We start from the raw sequence: 21,057 nt of genomic DNA, 5'->3' as shown, positions 1-21,057 counted from the left end.
TTTTTTTTTTTATAAATTTATTTATATTAATTGGAGGCTAATTATTTTACCATATTGTAGTGGTTTTGACATATATTTGACCTCATTATTTTTTTTCATCCTAAGGCTTTAAATATGTATCTAGTGAAAAGAACATATATTGACTTTTTTTTTTTTTTTAATTTTTTTTTTTTTATTATTATTATTTTTTTTTCCAGTGGGTTTTGTCATACATTGATATGAATCAGCCATGGATTTACATGTATTCCCAATCCCGATCCCCCCTCCCACCTCCCTCTCCACCCGATTCCTCTGGGTCTTCCCAGTGCACCAGGCCGGAGCACTTGTCTCGTGCATCCCTCCTGGGCTGGTGATCTGTTTCACCATAGATAGTATACATGCTGTTCTTTTGAAATATCCCACCCTCACATTCTCCCACAAAGTTCAAAAGTCTGTTCTGTATTTCTGTGTCTCTTTTTCTGTTCTGCATATAGGGTTATCGTTATCACCTTTCTAAATTCCATATACATGTGTCAGTATGCTGTAATGTTCTTTATCTTTCTGGCTTACTTCACTCTGTATAATGGGCTCCAGCTTCATCCATCTCATTAGGACTGGTTCAAATGAATTCTTTTTAATGGCTGAGTAATATTCCATGGTGTATATGTACCACAGCTTCCTTATCCATTCATCTGCTGATGGGCATCTAGGTTGCTTCCATGTCCTGGCTATTATAAAAATCAAAGAGGACACAAACAGATGGAGAAACATACCGTGTTCATGGATTGGAAGAATCAATATTGTCAAAATGGCTATTCTACCCAAAGCAGTCTATAGATTCAATGCAATCCCTATCAAGCTACCAACGGTATTTTTCCCAGAACTAGACCAAAGAATTTCACAATTTGTATGGAAATACAAAAAACCTCGAATAGCCAAAGTAATCTTGAGAAAGAAGAATGGAACTGGAGGAATCAACCTGCCTGACTTCAGACTCTACTACAAAGCCACAGTCATCAAGACAGTATGGTCATCAAGACAGTATGGTACTGGCACAAAGACAGAAATATAGATTAATGGAACAGAATAGAAAGCCCAGAGATAAATCCACGAACCTATGGACACCTTATCTTTGACAAAGGAGGCAAGGATATACAATGGAAAAAAGACAACCTCTTTAACAAGTGGTGCTGGGAAAAATGGTCAACCACTTGTAAAAGAATGAAACTAGAACACTTTCTAACACCATACACAAAAATAAACTCAAAATGGATTAAAGATCTAAATGTAAGACCAGAAACTATAAAACTCCTAGAGGAGAACATAGGCAAAACACTCTCCGACATAAATCAAAGCAAGATCCTCTATGACCCACCTCCCAGAATATTGGAAATAAAAGCAAAACTATATTGACTTTTTTAAGTGGATTTTTGACCCTATCTTTAGCAAATAATCTATTATATATGTTAATATTATGGCTATTAAACTATTTTATTCTTTTTAAAATTATTTTATTGTATTTTTCTATTCACCACACTTGCTTGATTTTTTCTCTTTTTGCTTGTTTTGAACTGAGCTTTGAAAGGACTATCTAAAAAATATAAAGTGCTGAGTAACACAACCTAACGCACTTTTTCAAATGCATTACTGAGTCAACCTTGACGTACTGCTTTTCCTATTTGGAACCAGTCTGTTGTTCCATGTGCAGTTCTAACTTTTGCTTCCTGACCTGCATACAGGTTTCTCAAGAGGCAGGTCAGGTGGTCTAGTATTCCCATCTCTTTCAGAATTTTCCAGTTTGTTGTGATCCACACAGTCAAAGGCTTTGGCATAGTCAATAAAGCAGAAATTGATGTTTTCTGGAACTCCCTTGCTTTTTCGATGATCCAGCAGATGTTGCCAATTTGATCTCTGGTTCCTCTGCCTTTTCTAAAACCAGCTTCAACATCTGGAAGCTCATGGTTCACGTATTGCTGAAGCCTGGCTTGGAGAATTTTAAGCACTACTTTACTAGCGTGTGAGATGAGTGTAATTGTGTGGTAGTTTGAGCATTCTTTGGCATTGACTTTCTTTGGGATTGGAATGATAACTGACCTTTTCCAATCCTGTGGCCACTGCTGAGTTTTCCAAATTTCCTGGCATGTTGAGGGCAGCACTTTCACAGCATCATCTTTTAGGATTTGAAATAGCTCAACTGGAATTCCATCACCTCCACTAGCTTTGTTCATAGTGATGCTTCCTAAGGCCCACTTGACTTCACATTCTAGGATGTCTGGGTCTAGGCGAGTGATCACACCATCGTGATTATCTGGGCCATGAAGATCTTTTTGTATAGTTCTTCTGTGTATTCTTGCCACCTCTTCTTAATATCCTCTGCTTCTGTTAGGTCCATACCATTTCTGTCCTTTATTGAGCCCATCTTTGCATGAAATGTTCCCTTGATATCTCTGTTTTTCTTGAAGAGATCTCTAGCCTTTCCCATTCTATTATTTTCCTCTATTTCTTTGCACTGATCGCTAAGGAAGGCTTTCTTACCTCTCCTGGCTATTCTTTGGAACTCTGCATTCAAATGGGTATATCTTTCCTTTTCTCCTTTGCTTTTCACTTATCTTCTTTTCACAGCTACTTCTAAGGCCTCCTCAGACAGCCAATTTGCTTTTATGCATTTCTTTTTCTTAGGGATTGTCTTGATTCCTATCTCCTGTACAATGTCCCGAACCTCCATCCATAGTTCATCAGGCACTCTGTCTGTCAGATCTAGTCCCTTAAATCTATTTCTTACTTCCACTGTATAGTCATAAGGGATTTGATGGGTCATACCCTTAATGGTCTAGTGGTTTTATCCACTTTCTTCAATTTCAGTCTGGATTTGGCAATAAAGTGTTCATGATCTGAGTACCTATATGCAGAGTACATCATGAGAAATGCTGGGCTGGAGGAAGCATAAATAGTGTTGCAGAAGACTTTTGAGAGTCTCCTGGACTGCAAGGAGATCCAACCAGTCCATCCTAAAGGAGATCAGTCCTGGGTGTTCTTTGGGAGGACTGATTTTGAAGCTGAAACTCCAACAATTTGGCCACCTGATGCGAAGAGGTGACTCATTGGAAAAAACCCTGATGCTGGGAAAGATTGAGGGCAGGAGGAGAAGGGGATGACAGAGGAAGAGATGTTTGAATGGCATCATCGACTTGACGGACATAAGTTTGGGTGAACTCCGGGAGTTGGTGATGGACAGGGAGGCCTGGCGTGCTGCAGTTCATGGGGTTGCAGAGTAGAACACGACTGAGTGACTGAACTGAACTGAACTGAACTGAATTAGCAATAAAGTAGAAAAAATCTTTCCACAAGAAGCTAAGTAGACAAAAACTATGTGAAACCTAAAGAAGAAAGAAGAGAACCAAGCCTGGTTTTATAGTGAAGAAATTTGTCAAATTGGGTAACTTTAGATTTCCCATTTCCAGCCCCATCTGAGTATCTATTCAAGTGAGGAGTGTAAACAGAATTTCACCCTCCACATCATATAAAAGTAATATTCAATTGTTCACTTCTCTGTATAAAAGCAAATAAGAAACAGTTTAGAAAATTACCCACCTGTTACTTTCACCTAAAGATAAGAAATTTTTTATACTGTTTTGATATTTTTTCTATACTTTTCTAGTCTATTTTATTCAACCAATTAGAATATTTGTTTAGAACATGTATTAACATTAACAATTATATTTTTGTATCTAAAAATGATTATATTTAAATATGTTTTATAGTCTCCTGTTTTCTGCTTTTCTTAATTTCTTTATTTCTTTAGGTACTCCATATATATATTAAATATTAAGTGCTTGATAATCACAATATCTTAAGTTTTAGAAGGTATACATCTATCATTCATTTTTTTTTAACTATTACTTAAGATAACTCATTTTTTTTCTTTGTTAGAGAAATTTTCTATGTACTCACATGCCACTGAATACAATCTGGAAAAATTCTGAGGTTGGATATAGTTTCCTACAGAGAGGAATTGCATTTCCTTTTACTGGCAGTACAAATCTTAATAATCTGGAAACAAGTTTAGCATCGAGTTCAACTCCCTCATCTTGAGGTGGGCCTAAGACTTAGTTTCCCTATTTCAGTGAGTGCAGGGCAATCCTAGCTTTTGTTCTTGCTCACCCTTCATTACTACTTTCTGTAGTTTTAGCTACTGTGCTTCAAAACTGTGGTTATTTGGCCCTTAGGAGTTCCCTTTATTTATGCTAGAGTTGATAAGTGTGTAAAAAATTAGTTTTGTTGTAGTATATTTAGAATATAGGGGTGGATGTAGTCGGAAGGCTCTTCCGTGCATCATAGCAAAATATCTGTATTTTTTTTTTTTTTTTGGCCCCTCATCAGAAATGGTAATCTTTCATTTCTCAAACAGCAAGAGTCTGAAGACTAATGCAATGTGGCTATAATAAGCTCAGTCCTTACCATGTTTTCCCCAGATATCTCTAGACACCTGTGAGGAAAGCTTTCATGTTACACAGGCCTAGCTACTTTTCATTCATAACCTCATAAGATGGAATGGCAATGACCCTCCCTTCCTGTTCAGCTCCCACAATCACTGCTTCTCACTGTGTAATAAGCTGCTGTTGCTCTTCTTATTCATTTTGCCCTACGAGAATACATCTCTGCTCCTTAGTTCACCAAAGCATTACCAAAGCCAAGCTTCTTAACATTTATCAAAACTTGACCAATAGCCTGGGACAACAAAGAAGAATTAGAGTTGTTGGGGAAAAGAAAATGAAACTAAACAAAACAAAAAAATCTTGATCTCCAATCTGACTGTCTGTATATATGGTCTTCTTCAAGGAAGTTCATTTCTGATACCAAACAGAAGGGAAAAGTCTCAGTTTCCTTCTTATTCCAAGTCTAAGGCCAGGCTCTTCACCAATATATTTTCAGAGATGCTATCCATAGTGATAAACAACTCTTGATGGAGGTGAAAGAGAGTGAAAAATCTGGCTTAAAACTCAGCATTCAAAAAACTAAGATCATGGCACCTGGTCCCATCATTTCATGGCAAATAGAAGGGGAAAAGTGAGAACAGTGATAGATTTTCTTGGGCTCTAAAATCATTGCTGATGATGACTACAGTCATGAAATTAAAGGATGCTTGCTTATTGAAAGGAAAACTATGGCAAAACTTGACAGCATATTAAAAAGCAGAGACATTAATTTGCCAACAAAGGTTCATCTAGTCAAAGCTATGGTTTTTCCAGGAGTCATGAATAGATGTGAGAGTTGGACCATAAAGAAGGCTGAGCACTGAAGAACCGATGCTTTTGAATTGTGGTCTTAGAAAAGGCTTTTGAGAGTCCCTTGGACTGCAAGGAGGTCCAACCAGTCACTCCTAAAGGAAATCAGTCCTAAAGATTCACTGGAAGGATTGATGCTGAAACTGAAACTCCTGTACTTTGGCCACCTGATACAAAGAGCTGATTCATTAAAAAAGACGCTGATGCTAGGAAAGACTGAAGGCAGGAGATGAAAGGGATGTGCTGCAGTCCATGGTGTTGCAATGAGTGGGACACAGCTGAGCAGCTGAACAACAACAACAATCCATAGTGAAGATAACTGCTCATGTTTCCATGAGAATGCTTTAGGTTTTCATAGCAGAAATCCTTGCCATTCTGGAATAGTAGCACAGATTCACCTTAGTACATTAAAAATGTTACATGAATTTTCCCTAAAATGCAACTGTATAATTTACCTTAAAAAAGAAGTCAAATTTCTTCTCTATAGAAATGGAAGAATTGCCACCAGCTTTGGAAAATAATTTCATCTTTTTTAGCCATAATGCTTTAAAAAAAAAAATAATAATGAGTTCCATTCCTAACTAAACCAGCCCATTTTCTTGCTACCACATTGGTCCTTCCCAAACAAAACACTTTGCAAGCTCTTCAAAGGCAAGAATCTTGTCTTATTATTTTTATTTTTATTCCTGGGTCATGCTCAATAACATTGGAGTGCATCAATCAGTGAATGACCATATAAATGCATTTTCCATTAAATATATGGAGAAGTTCAGTAGGAGAAACTGTATGTCATTTTTACAAAATGTCTTGCAAAAGGAGAAAGAAAAAGGAGAGAAAGAGGGAGGGGAGAGAGAGAGAGAGAAAGAGAGAGAATGTGTGTTTATTTTCCTGATCAGAACAACAGGTTTGAATATTGATGAAGTGGAACCAAAATCTGCAGTGTGCACTGAACTGGAGTGAGACAGAAAAATACAACAGACTTGTGACCAAACAGGAACTGCCCTAGTCTGTTGACACAGCATATATTCTGAGTCCAACGAGTAAGCAGGAGAAACTGACATGAATGAATATGGTTAAACGCAAATGGAACAGCCATCAAAGATGTGTCTCTTCCTGCTTGGTGGCTGCCGGCTTTCAGAGGCGTCCAGCAACAAGGGATAGGAGAATCTGCATAAAATATTCTGAGCAGAGCACAGGTAGCTGGTTCCAGACTAGATAAACAATTTAGCAAACACCCAGGAAGAATGTCTGTAACCTTCATAAAACTGAAAGGACAGGCGAGAAATGAGATGGACGACACCGTCATGGAAATTACAGTCTCAGCGATTTGGAGACATTTCATTCTGCAGAGGAGCTGGCACGCTGGAGGACGGATAAACAGGAAGTTTGAAATCTGTCTGAAATGGCATGGCATATTTTTCTTGGGGTATGGTATTAAATGAGACTAAAAATCTCTTCAGAAAATAATATAGCTTCAAGTTCCGCTCATCTTTTGAATAACTTAAACGATTGACTGGAGTTATTTAAGCAATTGCTACACGTCGGTTCCTAAAAATCATGAGACTAAATAGAGTCTTGGGAAAGAAACTGCTCTGAAGAGAAGAAACATCAGTCTATCAGTAAACCGAGAAATAAAAAAAAAAAATCACGAGAAAGTCCATTTGTATGTGAAGATCTCTTGTATTTAGAGCACCATTCCAGACACTGAAAGGAAGACAGCAGAGCAGGCTACCCATACCTTCGAAGTGTTTAGTTAAGGAGACAGGGTAACACATGGATATACCTGAGTCATTAACGCAGACAGATTCTCACAGCTGAATACACAGAGCTCGAGAGTGATAGCATACATAGATATTACTTGAGGAAGCCTCTTTTTAAAAGGTAAGTTTTACACTATAATTTAAAGGATATATTTGAAAGATACATTAACTGGTATTCAAATCTTCAGTATAAATTATATATATATATATGCTTTTTTAAGCTTTCTCCTCAAAGGCAACATTTTTCAACATAGAATCACATATTTTGGCCATAGAAATTAGTTGCAGCATTTCCAGAAGTGTTCAGTTGAATTCTGTTAATTAGGTAGTCAATGAAAGAATAAAAAATAACTAAATTGAGGTTTTAGAAACTATTTTTTATTGCTTTTATTTGATTTATTATTTAGAAACTATTATTTCCTTCTTGGACTTATAAAGCACGTTGATTTATTAAGGGTTTTAAGAAATCTTCCTGTGAAAAAAGCTAATTTATTTAACCCAGCAATTTGGGTTATTTGACAGAATGCTTTTTAGGTATTTTTGGAAAGCCTATCAGAATGTAAGAAAACCAGTAAACAATTTTGGAATGGATGATGTAGCTCAGCTTCTCACCTTATGAGATAAAGAAATGGAGCTAAGACTCTTGCCCCTGGTTAGCAGCCCACTAATGCTTAAAGTTTAGCAAGTTGTTTTCTAGATTGCCAGCTTTTAACTGTAGTGAAATTAAATTGCAGTGACTTTAGTTTTTTTTTTTTGTTGTTGTTAAAACTAATGACTTTAAGCCTGATAATGAAATTTGGATAAGATGTAAAAATCTAAAGGAAAAAATTTGGCTCAATATTATCATACATTTTCAAAATGGACTTGCTAGAAAATAGTGGCTCCTAATTTATCTTTCTATCCCCAGAGGTCTTCAAGCAGGATAATGATTTGTTGGAAGGGTTAGAAGAGTCATAGCTAAATCAGTTTTTTACACACGAACTCAAAAGTGCTATTTTTGCTCTAAGAGTTTGTTATTCTCTTAATGCCTTGATATGGCTATGCTAACTACAATAGAACCTGGGCAGCAAAGAATCCAAGGTCCAAAACTACCAACCCAGGACTTCCCTGGTGGTCCAGTTGTTAAGACTCTGCCTTCCAATGCAGGCGATGTCACTTTCATCTCTGGGCAGGGTACTAAGATTTCCCATGCTCTGGGCAACTAAGCCCTGCAACTACTAAGCCCATGTGCTCTGGAGCCCATGGGCCACAACTAGAGAAGCTTCAATGCTGAAACACAGAATTGGCATGCCACAATTGAAACTTGACATAGTTAAATAAATTAACAATTATTAAAAAAAAAAAAAAAATTACCAACCCACTTGACCAGACAAGTGCCAGGGAGGAAGACTTGGTTGCTCATGTTTGAAGACACAGCCTCCCAGCAGGACACCCTGTTCACAGAACCTGGCAGAACACTGTAGGTGTTCGTTCAGGCGTGTAGTTACATGAGGGGTGGGCTGATAAAGCCAGAGAGTCAAGCAGCAAGCAAGTACTTGGCATCTGCAAACATTTGATCAGGTGAAAGAATTACCAACACAGGGGTGAGAGTCACCAGCAGAACTGTGACTCCATTCATAACATTACCAAGTGCAATCCCTATACCAGGCAGATGGGATCTTAGGTAATTGCGTTTATATTTCTGGTTCTAGAATTGAGCAGTCTGGAGAGAGAAGGCTGAAGAAAGTGGGATGGGGTTGGCACAATCAGGTTTTCATTTAGGAATAGGCCACGGGATTCTTGTCAAATTAAGGAATATAGCAGGAGCTCAGTCACCACAACTGGACTGTGAAATCTACATCAGGGTAACAAGAAGAGTGACACAGTACTGAGCCCCTGGATCTGTCTACTCCAAGAAGTGTTTCTAGGACCAGAGTGGGGCTGAGCCTAATGGTAGAAGTCAGAAAATGTCTTCAGTTGTGGGAAGAGGAAGCAAACGGAAGCCAAGCTCAATAGCTACTTCCATCTCCAAAATGTATCTCATCAAATAGAAAACATATAGGAAGCAAACCCTTAATTACTTTAGTATCTTCCTGCCAACAATTTATGAGCAGACACAGCAAGCCTAGAGAGTACATAATGTTCAAGCCTGTGTGTTTTGTTAAGCTGAGAGCTGACATTCTTTATTTCAGTAGTGTGAAGGAAAAATATGAAGAAAAAGGTGAGAAGTTAGCCGAAAGAAGTAAAGGAATATTTCTGTGGCCCATCATTACAGAATTGCTTTATTCTGGTAAAGACAATATTTCTTTACTTAAAACTTCAGGAATCAGACAGACCTAGGAAATCTTATTGTAATTAAACCAGTATATACTGTGGTGGTTAAGAGCATGAATTCTGAAGTCAGTCCACCTATTTTACATCCTGGTCTCATTATTTACCAGCTTATGGCTTCAAGCAAATTCCTTAACATTTTTGTAATTTCAACTTCTCATGTAAAAAACAAAACAAAACAAAAAACCTGAAGATAAAAAAGCAATTATTAATAAAGTTGTATGATATACATGTTTATATGTATGTGTCTATATATCCAACAAGCTAAAATTCACACTGTTTGGCAAAGCTACACAAACTCTTCAAGAAAATTGAAGAGAATACATCCTCAACCCATTTTATAAGGCCAGCATTACTCTGATACTGAAACAAGACAAAAGTACTGCAAGATACAAAACCACTACAATATTGTTAAGTAACTAGCCTCCAATTAAAATAAATAAATTAAATTTAAAAAAAAGATACAAAAACAATAGCCCAATATCCTAATAGAAATTTTTAACAAAATTTTAGCAAATTAAACCCAACAGTATAGAGAAAATGCTATATAACCAGGTAGGGTTTATCCTGGGACTGCAAAGGACTACTTAAAAATCAAATAATATAATTTATCATATTCGTACTCTTAAAATAATAATGAAATTATCATCTCGATAAGCAGATAAAAAGTACTTGACTAAATCCATCATCTACTCCTAATAAAATTTCTTGTCAAACTAGGGAAAAATGTGAACTCTTTCAACGTGATGACAGACATTTATAAAGAATCCTGCAGCTACCATCATACTTAATGGTGAAATCCAAAATTTTCTCAATAAAATCAGGCCAGGGACTTCCCTGGTGGTCCAGTGGTTAAGAATCCATGCTCCCAAAGCAGGATGCATGAGTTTGATCCCTGGTTGGGAAACAAAGATCCTAACATGCCACATGGCCAATAATAAATAAAATTAAATTTAAAAAAATAAAATAAAATCAGACCAAAGATAAGGATTCCTATCTCACAATGTCTATGCAACATAGAGGTTCTACTCAGTGTGTGTGTTAGTTGCTGAGTCATGTCTGACTCTTTGCAACCCCATGGACTTAGAGTGCCAGGCTCCTCTGTCCACGGAATTCTCCAGGCAAGAATACCAAAGTGGGTAGCCATTCCTTTTTCCAGAGGATCTTCCCAACCCAGGTCTCCCACGTTTCAGGCAGATTCTTTACTATCTGAGCTACCAGGGAAGCCCCTACTCAGTACAATAAGGAAAGAAAATAAATAAATGCATCAACATCAGAAAGAAAGAAATCTTTATTCTCAAATATTATGATTATTCACATAGAAAACACAGGGAATCAGCAAAAATATACTAGAACTAGTAAGTAAGATAAGCAAATTCCAGCTTCAAGTTCAACATAGAAAAATAAATGGTAAATAGTAGAAATGAATAATCTGAAAGAAAAAACCTAAAAACTAATAAAAATGAATAAAGGTTTGAAAGGCAAGTTACAATCCAGGAGAAATTATTTGCAAAGACTGCACATGATAAAAAGTTGTAAAGATAATACAAAAAGTACTCTCAAACTCAGCAATAAGAAAAATTTGAAAACTAATAAAAATGGGTCAGAAGGTTGAAAAACACTTTCAAAAAAAAAAAAAAAAAAAACCACATGAATAGCAACTAACACCCATAAATAGGCCCCCATAAACATAGTCACTTTATGGCATCATTCATGGCAAATAGATGGGGAAACAGTGGAAACAGTGACCGACTTTATTTTTTGGGCTCCAAAATCACTGCAGATGGTGACAGCAGCCATGAAATTAAAAGAAACTTGCTCTTTGGAAGAAAAGTCATGACTAACCTAGACAGCTTATTAAAAAGCAGAGACATTACTTTGCCAAAGAAGGTCCGTCTAGTTAAAGCTGTGGTTTTTGCAGTAATCATGCATGGATGTGAGAGTTGGACTATAAAGAAAGCTGAGCACTGAAGAACTGATGCTTTTAAACTGTGGTGTTGGAGAAGACTCTTGAGAGTCCCTTGGACTGCAAGGAGACCCAACCAGTCCATCCTAAAGGAAATCAGTCCTAAATATTCATTGGAAGGACTGATGCTGAAGCTGAAACTCCAATACTTTGGCCACCTGATATGAAGAACTGACTCATTTGAAAAGACCCTGATGCTGGGAAAGATTAAAGGCAGGAGAAGAGGATGACAGAGGATGAGATGGTTGGATGGCATCACCGACTCAATGGATATGAGTTTAAGAATACCCCGGGAGTTGGTGATGGACAGGGAGGCCTGGTGTTCTGCAGTCCATGGGGCTGCAACGAGTTGGACACAACTGAGCAACTGAACTGAAACACAGTCAACTGGTTTTTGACAAAGAAACAAAGGAAATGCAATGGAACAAAGATGATCTTTTCAAAAAATGGTCCTAGAACATTTGGACATCCAAATTCAGGAGAAAAAAAAAAAAAACTTTATAAAATTAACTCCAAATAAATTGCTGGCTTAAATGTAAAATACAAGTTTAAAACTTCTAGAAAGCAAATAAGAAAATATCTAGATGATGTTGGGTAGGATGATGACCTTTTGTATAAAACATTAACAACAAGATCAATGAAACAAAGGATAAGCTCTACTTTACTAAAAAAAAAATTGCTCTGTGAAAGATAATATCAAAAGAATGAAAAGACAAGCCACAGATCAGAAGAAAACATTTGAAAAAGACACATTTGATAAAGGATTGCTCTCCAAAACATGCAAAAATTTCTGAAAGCTCAACAATAAGAAAATAATCTGATTTAAAAATGGGCCAAAGATCATAACAGACACATCATGAAAAATACACAGATAACAAACAAGCATATGAAAATATGCTCCACATCATAAGACATAAAGAAAATGCAAGTTAAACAATAATGCTATTACACACCAATTAGAATGGCCAAAATTCAGAATGCTGACAGCATCAAATGGCAATATTTTTGAACTACAGGAATGTTCATTCATTGCTGGTGGGAATGCAAAATGCTGCAGCAACTTTGGAGGGTAGAATGGCAGTTTCTTACAAAATTAAGTATACTGCTAGCATACAATCAAGCAATCATGCTCCTTGGCATTTACCAAAGGAGATGAAAACTTATGCCCACATAAAAACTTGCACATGAGTGTTTATAGCAGTTTTACTCATAACTGCCAAAATCTAGAATTTGGCAACTCACCAAGTTTCATTCAACTTTATAGGTAAATGAAAAATTAAAGTGTGGTACATCAAGACAACAGAATATTATTCGGCAAAAACAAAACAAAAGAAAGAAAGCATGTGTGAAAGAAGCATGTCTGAAAAGACTACATACTATATGATTCCAACTATATGACATTCTGGAAAAGGAAAAGCTATGGAGACAGAAAAATTGTCCATAGTCACAAGGGATTGGGGATGGGGAGGGAAGGATGAGTGAGGTAGAGTGCAGAGGATTTTTATAGCAATAAAAATACTCTTTATGATACCATGATGGATACATGTCCTTACTCATTTGTCTAAACACACAGAATGCACAACACAAGGAGTGAACTATGCAAACTATGGATCTAGAGTGATAATGATGGATAATGATGATTATGTAGATTCATCAGCTGTAAAAAATGGACCACTGTGGTGGGGGATGTGAATAAAGAGGGAGATTATGCATGATTCATGGCAGAGGATATTTGGGAAATATCTATCTTTCCCTTCAATTCTGCTGTAAATGTAAAATTGCTCTAAAAAATAAAATCTGTTAAAATTAAAATTTGAACTAAAAACACTTGCCAATATTAGTGCTGACAAGGAAGTAGAAGAAATGGAACTCTCATGCACTGCTGATGGGAATCTAAAATTACACAACCACAACTTTGGGCACAGTTTGGCAGTTAAAAAAAAAAAAAAAAAAACATATATAAGCGAGTACCTACCATATAATTTAACCATACCACTCTTGGGTATTTGCCAGAGAGAAAATAAATCATAGGCCCATAAAGATTTAACACTGTGTTTGTAGCAATGTTTAGTTTTTAAAGCCTGAAACTAGAAAAATATAAATGTATCAACAGGTAAATTAATAATTGTTGCATAGCCAAACAATAGAATGTGACTCAGCAATAAAAAAGAAATAAACTATTGGTACATGCAACAGTATATATGAACTCAAAATAGACACAATGGGTGAAAACAGCCCCCCCAAAAAGAGAATATAGTGTATGATTTCCTCTATATAAAATTCTATAAAGCATAAGATAATCTATAGTGATAGAAAGCAGATCAGTGGTTACTTGAAGAAGGGAAGGGTTTAAGAATGGATGGGAGGAAAGAGACCTATAAGAGGCAAGAGGAATGTTTTGGGAGTAATGTATATGTTCTTTCATATTATTCTCATCACAGTATATCACACAGTCATCACACATATAATTGTGACCGAAGTATTACAGTTTCAGCTTCAGCATCATCCCTTCTAATGAATATTCAGGACTGATTTTCTTTAGGATCGACTGCTTTGACCTCCCTGCTGCCCAGGGGATCTCAAGAGTTTTCTCAGCACCACTGTTCAAAAGCATCAATTCTTCAGTGCTCAGTCTTTTTTATGGTCCAACTTTCCATTTTATTCATGGAGTGGATACATGAATGAATGAGTGTTCAGACAAAAAATAAATATGCCAAAGGATACACCAGGGTTTTAAAAATATAATCTATTCATAAAAATTAAAAGAATTTAATTCATCCATTTACCTTCATGTTTAAAGAGTCACTTAGAATCTACATACTCTCAAAAAACTTTAGTAATACACTGCTTTATCTCATCATTTTTAAACCCAAACATATATGTGAGAATAATAATTTTAAAAAAAAATTACGTGAAAACTTTTCAGCTGGAGGGCTCTTTGATTTACTGATATTTTTACAAGTTTCTTTGGATGAAAGAAAACAAAGTGAAGATCAAGCAACCCTAAGTCTCTGGCCTTGAGAACAAATTACAAGTGCCAACCATGTTCTGAGTAGAGAGCATAAATTTCACATAGCTGAATTTCCAAAATGATACTATTGCATTTTAACTATTAGCAACGAATGTATCAACAAAAGTACAATAGAAATGAATTACTCCAACCCCAAATGCTTTCAGTTCACTTCAGTTAAGTCACTCAGTCATGTTTGACTCTTTGCGACCCGATGGACTGCAAAACACGAGACTTCCCTGTCAATCACCAACTCCTGGAGCTGGCTGAAACTCATGTCTATAGAGATGGTGATGCCATCCAATGATCTCATCCTCTGTCATCCCCTTCTCCTTCTGCCCTCAATCTTTCCCAGCATCAAGGTCTTGTGCAGTGAGTCAGTTCTTCGAATCAGGTGGCCAAAGTATTGGAGCTTCAATTTAAGCATCAGGCCTTTCAACGAATATTCAAGACTGACTCCCTTCAGGATTGACTGGTTTGATCTCCTTGCAGTCCAAGGAACTCTCAAGAGTCTTTTCCAACACCACAGTTCAAAAGAATCAATTCTTCAGTGCTCAGCTTCCTTTATGGTCCAACTCTCACATCCATACATGACTACTGGAAAAACCATAGCTTTGACTAGACGGACCTTTGTTGGCAAAGTAATGTCTCTGATTTTTAATATGGTGTTTAGATTTGGTATAGCTTTTCTTGCGTGGAGTAAGCAAGTGTTAGTTTCATGACTGCAGTCACCATGTAGTGATTTTGGAGCCCAAGAAAATAAAGTCTCTCACTGTTTCAATTGTTTCCCCATCTCTTTGCCATGAAGTGGTGGGACCAGATTCCATGATCTTAGTTTTTTTAATGTTGAGTTTTAAGCCAGCTTTTTTACTCTCCTCTTTCACATTCATCAAGAGGATCTTTAATTGCTCTTCCTTTCTGCTATAAGGGTGGTGTCATCTGCAAATCTGAGTTTATTGATATCTCTCCTGACAATCTTGATTCCAGCTTTTGCTTCATCCAGTCTGGCATTTTGCACTATGTATTCTTCATTTAAGGTAAGTAAGCAGGGTGACTGTACACAGCCTTAATGTACTCTTTCCCAATTTGGATCAGTCCATTGTTCCATGTCCGGTTTTAACTGTGCTTCTTGGTCTGCATATCGATTTCTCACGAGGCAGGTAATGTGGTCTGGTAGTCCCATCTCTTGAAGAATTTTCCACAGTTTGTTGTGATACACACAGTCAAAAGCTTTAGAGTAGTCAATGAAGCAGATGTTTTTCTGTGATTCTCGGTTTTTCGATGATTCAACGGATGTTGGAAACTTGATCTGGTTCCTCTGCCTTTTCTAAATCCAGCTTCAACATCTGGAGATTCTCTGTTCATGTACCATTGATCCCTAGGTTGAAGAATTTTGAGAATTACTTTACTAATGTGTGTGATGTGTGCAATTGTGCGGTAGTTTGAACATTCTTTGGCATTGCCCTTCTTTGGGGTTGAAATAAAAACTGACCTTTTCCAGTCCTGTGGCCACTGCTGAATTTTGCTGGCATACTGAGTGCAGCACTTTCACAGCATCATCTTTTAGGATTTGAAATGGCTCAACTGGAATTCCATCACCTCCACTAGCTTTGTTGTGATGCTTCCTAAGGCCCAGTTGACTTCACATTCCAAGATGTCTGGCTCTAGGTGAGTGATCACACCATCGTGGCTATCTGGGTCATTAAGATCTTAAGATATATATATATTTCTTCTGTGTACTCTTGCCACCTCTTCTTAATATCTTCTGCTTCTGTTAGGTCCATACTATTTCTGTCCTTTATTGTGCCCACCTTTGCATGACATATTCCTTTGATAGCTCTAATTTTTTTGAAGAGATATCTAGTTTTTCCCATTCTGTTGTTTTCCTTTATTCCTTTTCACTGATCGCTGAGGAAGGCTTTCTTATCTCTCCTTGCTATTCTTTAGAACTCTGCATTCAGATGGCTTTCCTTTTCTCTTTGGCTTTTGCAAATGTTCTGGATTAAAATAAAAATAATTTAAAAATCCATATGGGTTCAAGCTTTCTCATTTACCAGAATGCTGTTTTTAAAAACCTTCTTTTGAAGAAAGCTTTTACACAGGAACATTTCCTGTAAGCTGCAGCTCTCTTCTTGCTTTGTCTTGTATTTTTGTGCATCCACTCAGCAGTGAGAATGATTAAATCTCCAGGTATCATTCCATCTAAGGGAAATGAAATCATTGGAACAGTACATGTTCCAAGAATCATCTGTCTATTTATCCAGCCAAGAGTTGATGTGTTACCTGTTACTGGGTTGCCACTTCAGCAGAGTTCTGGGATGGACTTAATAAGGGAAATGCAGGCTCTCAGAGGTAGAAAGGGTGACAAAATTTCTTCCAGTGAGTTCATTGACATGCATGAGAGCCAGATTACAACTTTCAAAGGTCCCTGAAGCCCTCTAGAAATTCTCTGAGATCTCTGGAATCAGAAGCCAGTTATGTTAACCTTGGGAAATATTGGATCAAGCATGACTATTGCATGAACATTCCCTTGTCTGACAGAATCTTGTCCAAAATATTTTTCATGGGCATGCTCCACTCACCCACTTTCATCTCAACTATTTTGCGGTCCTCTAATGTACATTATTTTATCTTTACTACCTTTCTTTCTATAGAACCTGGTCTGCCTAATCATCTTTTCTCTTTAGCTCCACCATAGTATCTAAATTATTGATCCAATGGTCCACAAGCTCCCCATTCTCAACCTTTGTATACAGTCCTTCACATCACACTCCTAGTTCTTCAACTGCTGTAATTGGTTCATCTTATCTATATATGTCAACCTCTGAGTGATCCCTTATAAGTGATGGCTTTATCATCGTTGATAACAGACCTCTGCCTAAGACTTCAGCCGTCCTGGTTCCTCCTCTCTCCCCTGCCTTAGTCACTACTTAAAGATCTTTACTCTTTAGGGAATAAATTTTAGTAGATAATACTTAGTTTTTTGATAGAATGAATTAGTATAACTTATTGAGTTATTTTTTTTCCAGAGAAGCATAGATACAACTCATGATGCAATAAACAAATTATCAACAGAGAAATGGCAAAGAGGCTATAAAAGGAAAACAGCAATTGAAGGAGCATGTGATTATTTTGTAGTATGATATAGGCACATTTTATTAATTAAAACACATAGCCACACATACAATTAAAATCCCCAATAACTTGTGAGACGTTTCTACTAATTAGGAGTGTGGCTAGATTGAGTGGGATAAAATCCTAGCCCTCTTCTTACAGATGTTTGGTCTTAGACAATGTAACATTCCCTTCCAGCCTCAGGATCCTCCTTGTAAAATGATAATAATAATACCGTTTTCCTAGGGTTGTAATGAAAAATAATTAAGATAATCCAAAAATCACACTTAATATACTGCCTAGGACATAGTTCTCCTTACCTTGGTAGCTCAGAAGGTAAAGAACCTGTCTGCAATGCAGGAGACCTCAGTTCGATCCCTGGGTCAGGAAGGTCCAAACTGGAGAAGGGAATGGCTACCCACTCCAGTATTCTTGCCTGGAGAATTCTATGGACAGAGAGGTGTGGTGGACTACAGTCCATGGAGTCCCAAAGAGTCGGACATGACTGAGTGACTAAGCACACAAGACACAATTGCTACCTTCTAAATGATTATGATTAAAACCTCTAAGAAAACTGCTAGTTATTCTTTATTATAATTACTTTAATCCTATATATCATTGCATATGACATATATTTACCATCATTATTATATTGGAGGCAATTTGTAAGTAGTCCTCAATCCCCCACCCCCACCCCCATGCCTAAAACTCAAATTTCTCTGACTTTTCCTCGTAGTCTTACATATGGCTTATTAAGATTTTCTTTGCAGAGGGACTTCCCTGGTGATCCAGTGGCTAAGACTTCATACTCCCAATGCAGGGTGCCTGAGTTCAGTCCCTGGTCAGGGAAGTAGATCCACATGCTGCATCTAAGGGTTCACAAACCACAACTAAAGACCTTGCATGCCACAACTAGGACCCAGACCAGACAAATAAATAATTTTTTTTTTAATGTCACCACTCTAATTTAAACAAAAAAAAAATAATAGAAAATCATAAAGACCCATCACAAGCATGGAAATTGAAACTGTAATAAAAAATCTTACAACAAACAAAAGCCCAGGACCAGATAGCTTCACAGGTGAATTCTACTGAAAATTCAGAGAAGAGCTAGCACTTATCTTACTCAAAATCTTCCAGAAAATCGTAGAGGAAGGTAAACTCCCAAACTCATTCTATGAGACCACAGTTATCCTAAAATCAAAACCAAAGATGGTACACAAAAAGAAAACTACAGGCCAATATAACTGATGAACATAATTTAACAAAATTCTAGCAAACAGAATCCAACAGCATATTAAAAAATCATACATCATAACCAAGCAGGTTTTATCCCAGGGATGAAAGTATTCTTCAGTACTCACAAATCAACAAATGTGATATACCATGTTAACAAATTGAAAGATAAAAAACATATCATCACGATAGATATAGAGAAAACCTTTAACAAAATTCAACACCCGTTTATGACAAAAACTCTACAGGAAAGTAGGCATAGAAGGAACATCAGTTCATTTCAGTTCAGTTCAGTTGCTCAGTCATGTCCGACTCCTTGCGACCCCATTAATCTCAGCATGCAGGCCTACCTGTCCATCACCAACTCCCGGAGTTCACACAAACTCATGTCCATTGAGTCAGTGATGCCACCCAGCCATCTGACCCTCTGTCATCCCCTTCTCCTCCTGCCCCCAATCCCTCCCAGAAACTCTTTTCCAATGAGTCAGCTCTTCGCATGAGGTGGCCAAAGTGTTGAAGGTTCAGCTTCAGCATCAGTCCTTCCAATGAACACCCAGGACTGATCTCTTTCAGGATGGACTGGTTGGATCTCCTTGCAGTCCAAGGGACTCTCAAGAGTCTTCTCCAACACCACAGTTCAAAAGCATCAACTCTTCAGCGCTCAGCTTTCTTTACAGTCCAACTCTCACATCCATACATGACCACTGGAAAAACCATAGCCTTGACTAGACGGACCTTTGTTGGCAAAGTAATGTCTCTGCTTTTTAATATGCTGTCTAGGTTGGTCATAACTTTCCTTCCAAGGAGTAAGCGTCTTTTAATTTCATGGCTGCAATCACCATCTGCAGTGATTTTGAAACCGAAAAAAATAAAATCAGCCACTGTTTCCACTGTTTCTCCATCTATTTGCCATGAAGTGATGGGACCAGATGCCATGATCTTAGTGTTCTGAATGTTGAGCTTTAAGCCAACTTCTTCACTCTCCTCTTTCACTTTCATCAAGAGGATCTTTAGTCCCTCTTCACTTTCTGCCATAAGGGTAGTGTTATCTGCATATCTGAGGTTATTGATATTTCTCCTGGCAATCTTGATTCCAGCTTGTGCTTCTCCAGCCCAGCATTTCTCATGGTGTACTCTGCATAGAAGTTAAATAAGCAGGGTGAAAATATTCAGCCTTGAGGTGCTCCTTTTTCTATTTGGAACCAGTCTGTTGTTCCATGTCCAGTTTTAACTCTTGCTTCCTGAGCTGCATACAGGTTTCTCAAGAGGCAGGTCAGGTGGTCTGGTATTCCCATCTCTTCCAGAATTTTCCCCAGTTTATTGTGATCCACACATGCAAAGGCTTTGGCATAGTCAATAAAGCAGAAATAGATGTTTTTCTGGAACTCTCTTGCTGTTTGATGATCCAGCGGATGTTGGCAATTTTATCTCTGGTTTCTCTGCCTTTTGTAAAACCATCTGGAACATCTGGAAGTTCTTGGTTCACATATTGCTGACAAGGAACATACTTCAACATAATAAAAGCCATATACAACAAACACTGCTGCTGCTGCTAAGTCGCTTCAGTCATGTCCGACTCTATGTGACTCCATAGATGGCAGCCCACCAAGCTCCCCCGTCCCTGGGATACTCCAGCAAAGAACACTGGAGTGGGTTGCCATTTCCTTCTCCAATGGATGAAAGTGAAAAGTGAAAGTGAAGTCACTCAGTCGTATCGTACTCTTAACAACCCCATGGACTGCAGCCCACCAGGCTCCTCTGTCCATGGGATTTTTCCAGGCAAGAGTACTGGAGTGAGGTGCCATTGCCTTCTCCACAACAAACACACATCAAACATTATCCTCAATAGAAAAAAAGAAAAAAGAAAAACAAAGAAAGAAAGAAAGCATTTCCTCTAAAATCAGGAACAAGACAAGGGTGCCCACTCTCACCACTATTATTCAACATAGTTTTGGAAGCCCTAGTCACAGCAATCAGAGAAGAAAAATGAATGAAAGAAATCCAGGTTGGAGAAGAAGTAAAACTCTCGCTGTTTGCAGATGACATGATCCTCTACACAGAAAACCCTAAAGACACCACCAGAAAATTGCTAGAGCTAATCAATGAATATAGTAATGTTGCAGGATATAAAATTAATACACAGAAATCCCTTGCATTCCCATACAGTAACAATAAGAAAACAGAAAGAGAAATTAAGGAAACAATCCCTTTCACCATTACAATGAAAAGAATAAAATAGTTAGAATAAATTTACCTAAATAAATAAAAGATCTATATATAGAAAACTATAAAACACTGTTGAAAGAAATCAAAGATGACACAAATATGGAGAAATATATCATGTTCATGGATTTAAGCATCAATATAGTGAAAATAAGTATACTACCCAAAGCAATC

The sequence above is a fragment of the Dama dama genome, chromosome 20 (genome assembly GCF_033118175.1).
Source record: "Dama dama isolate Ldn47 chromosome 20, ASM3311817v1, whole genome shotgun sequence".
In the NCBI taxonomy this organism is placed as follows: Eukaryota; Metazoa; Chordata; class Mammalia; order Artiodactyla; family Cervidae; genus Dama; species Dama dama.
Note: the sequence above shows the minus strand (reverse complement) of the source record.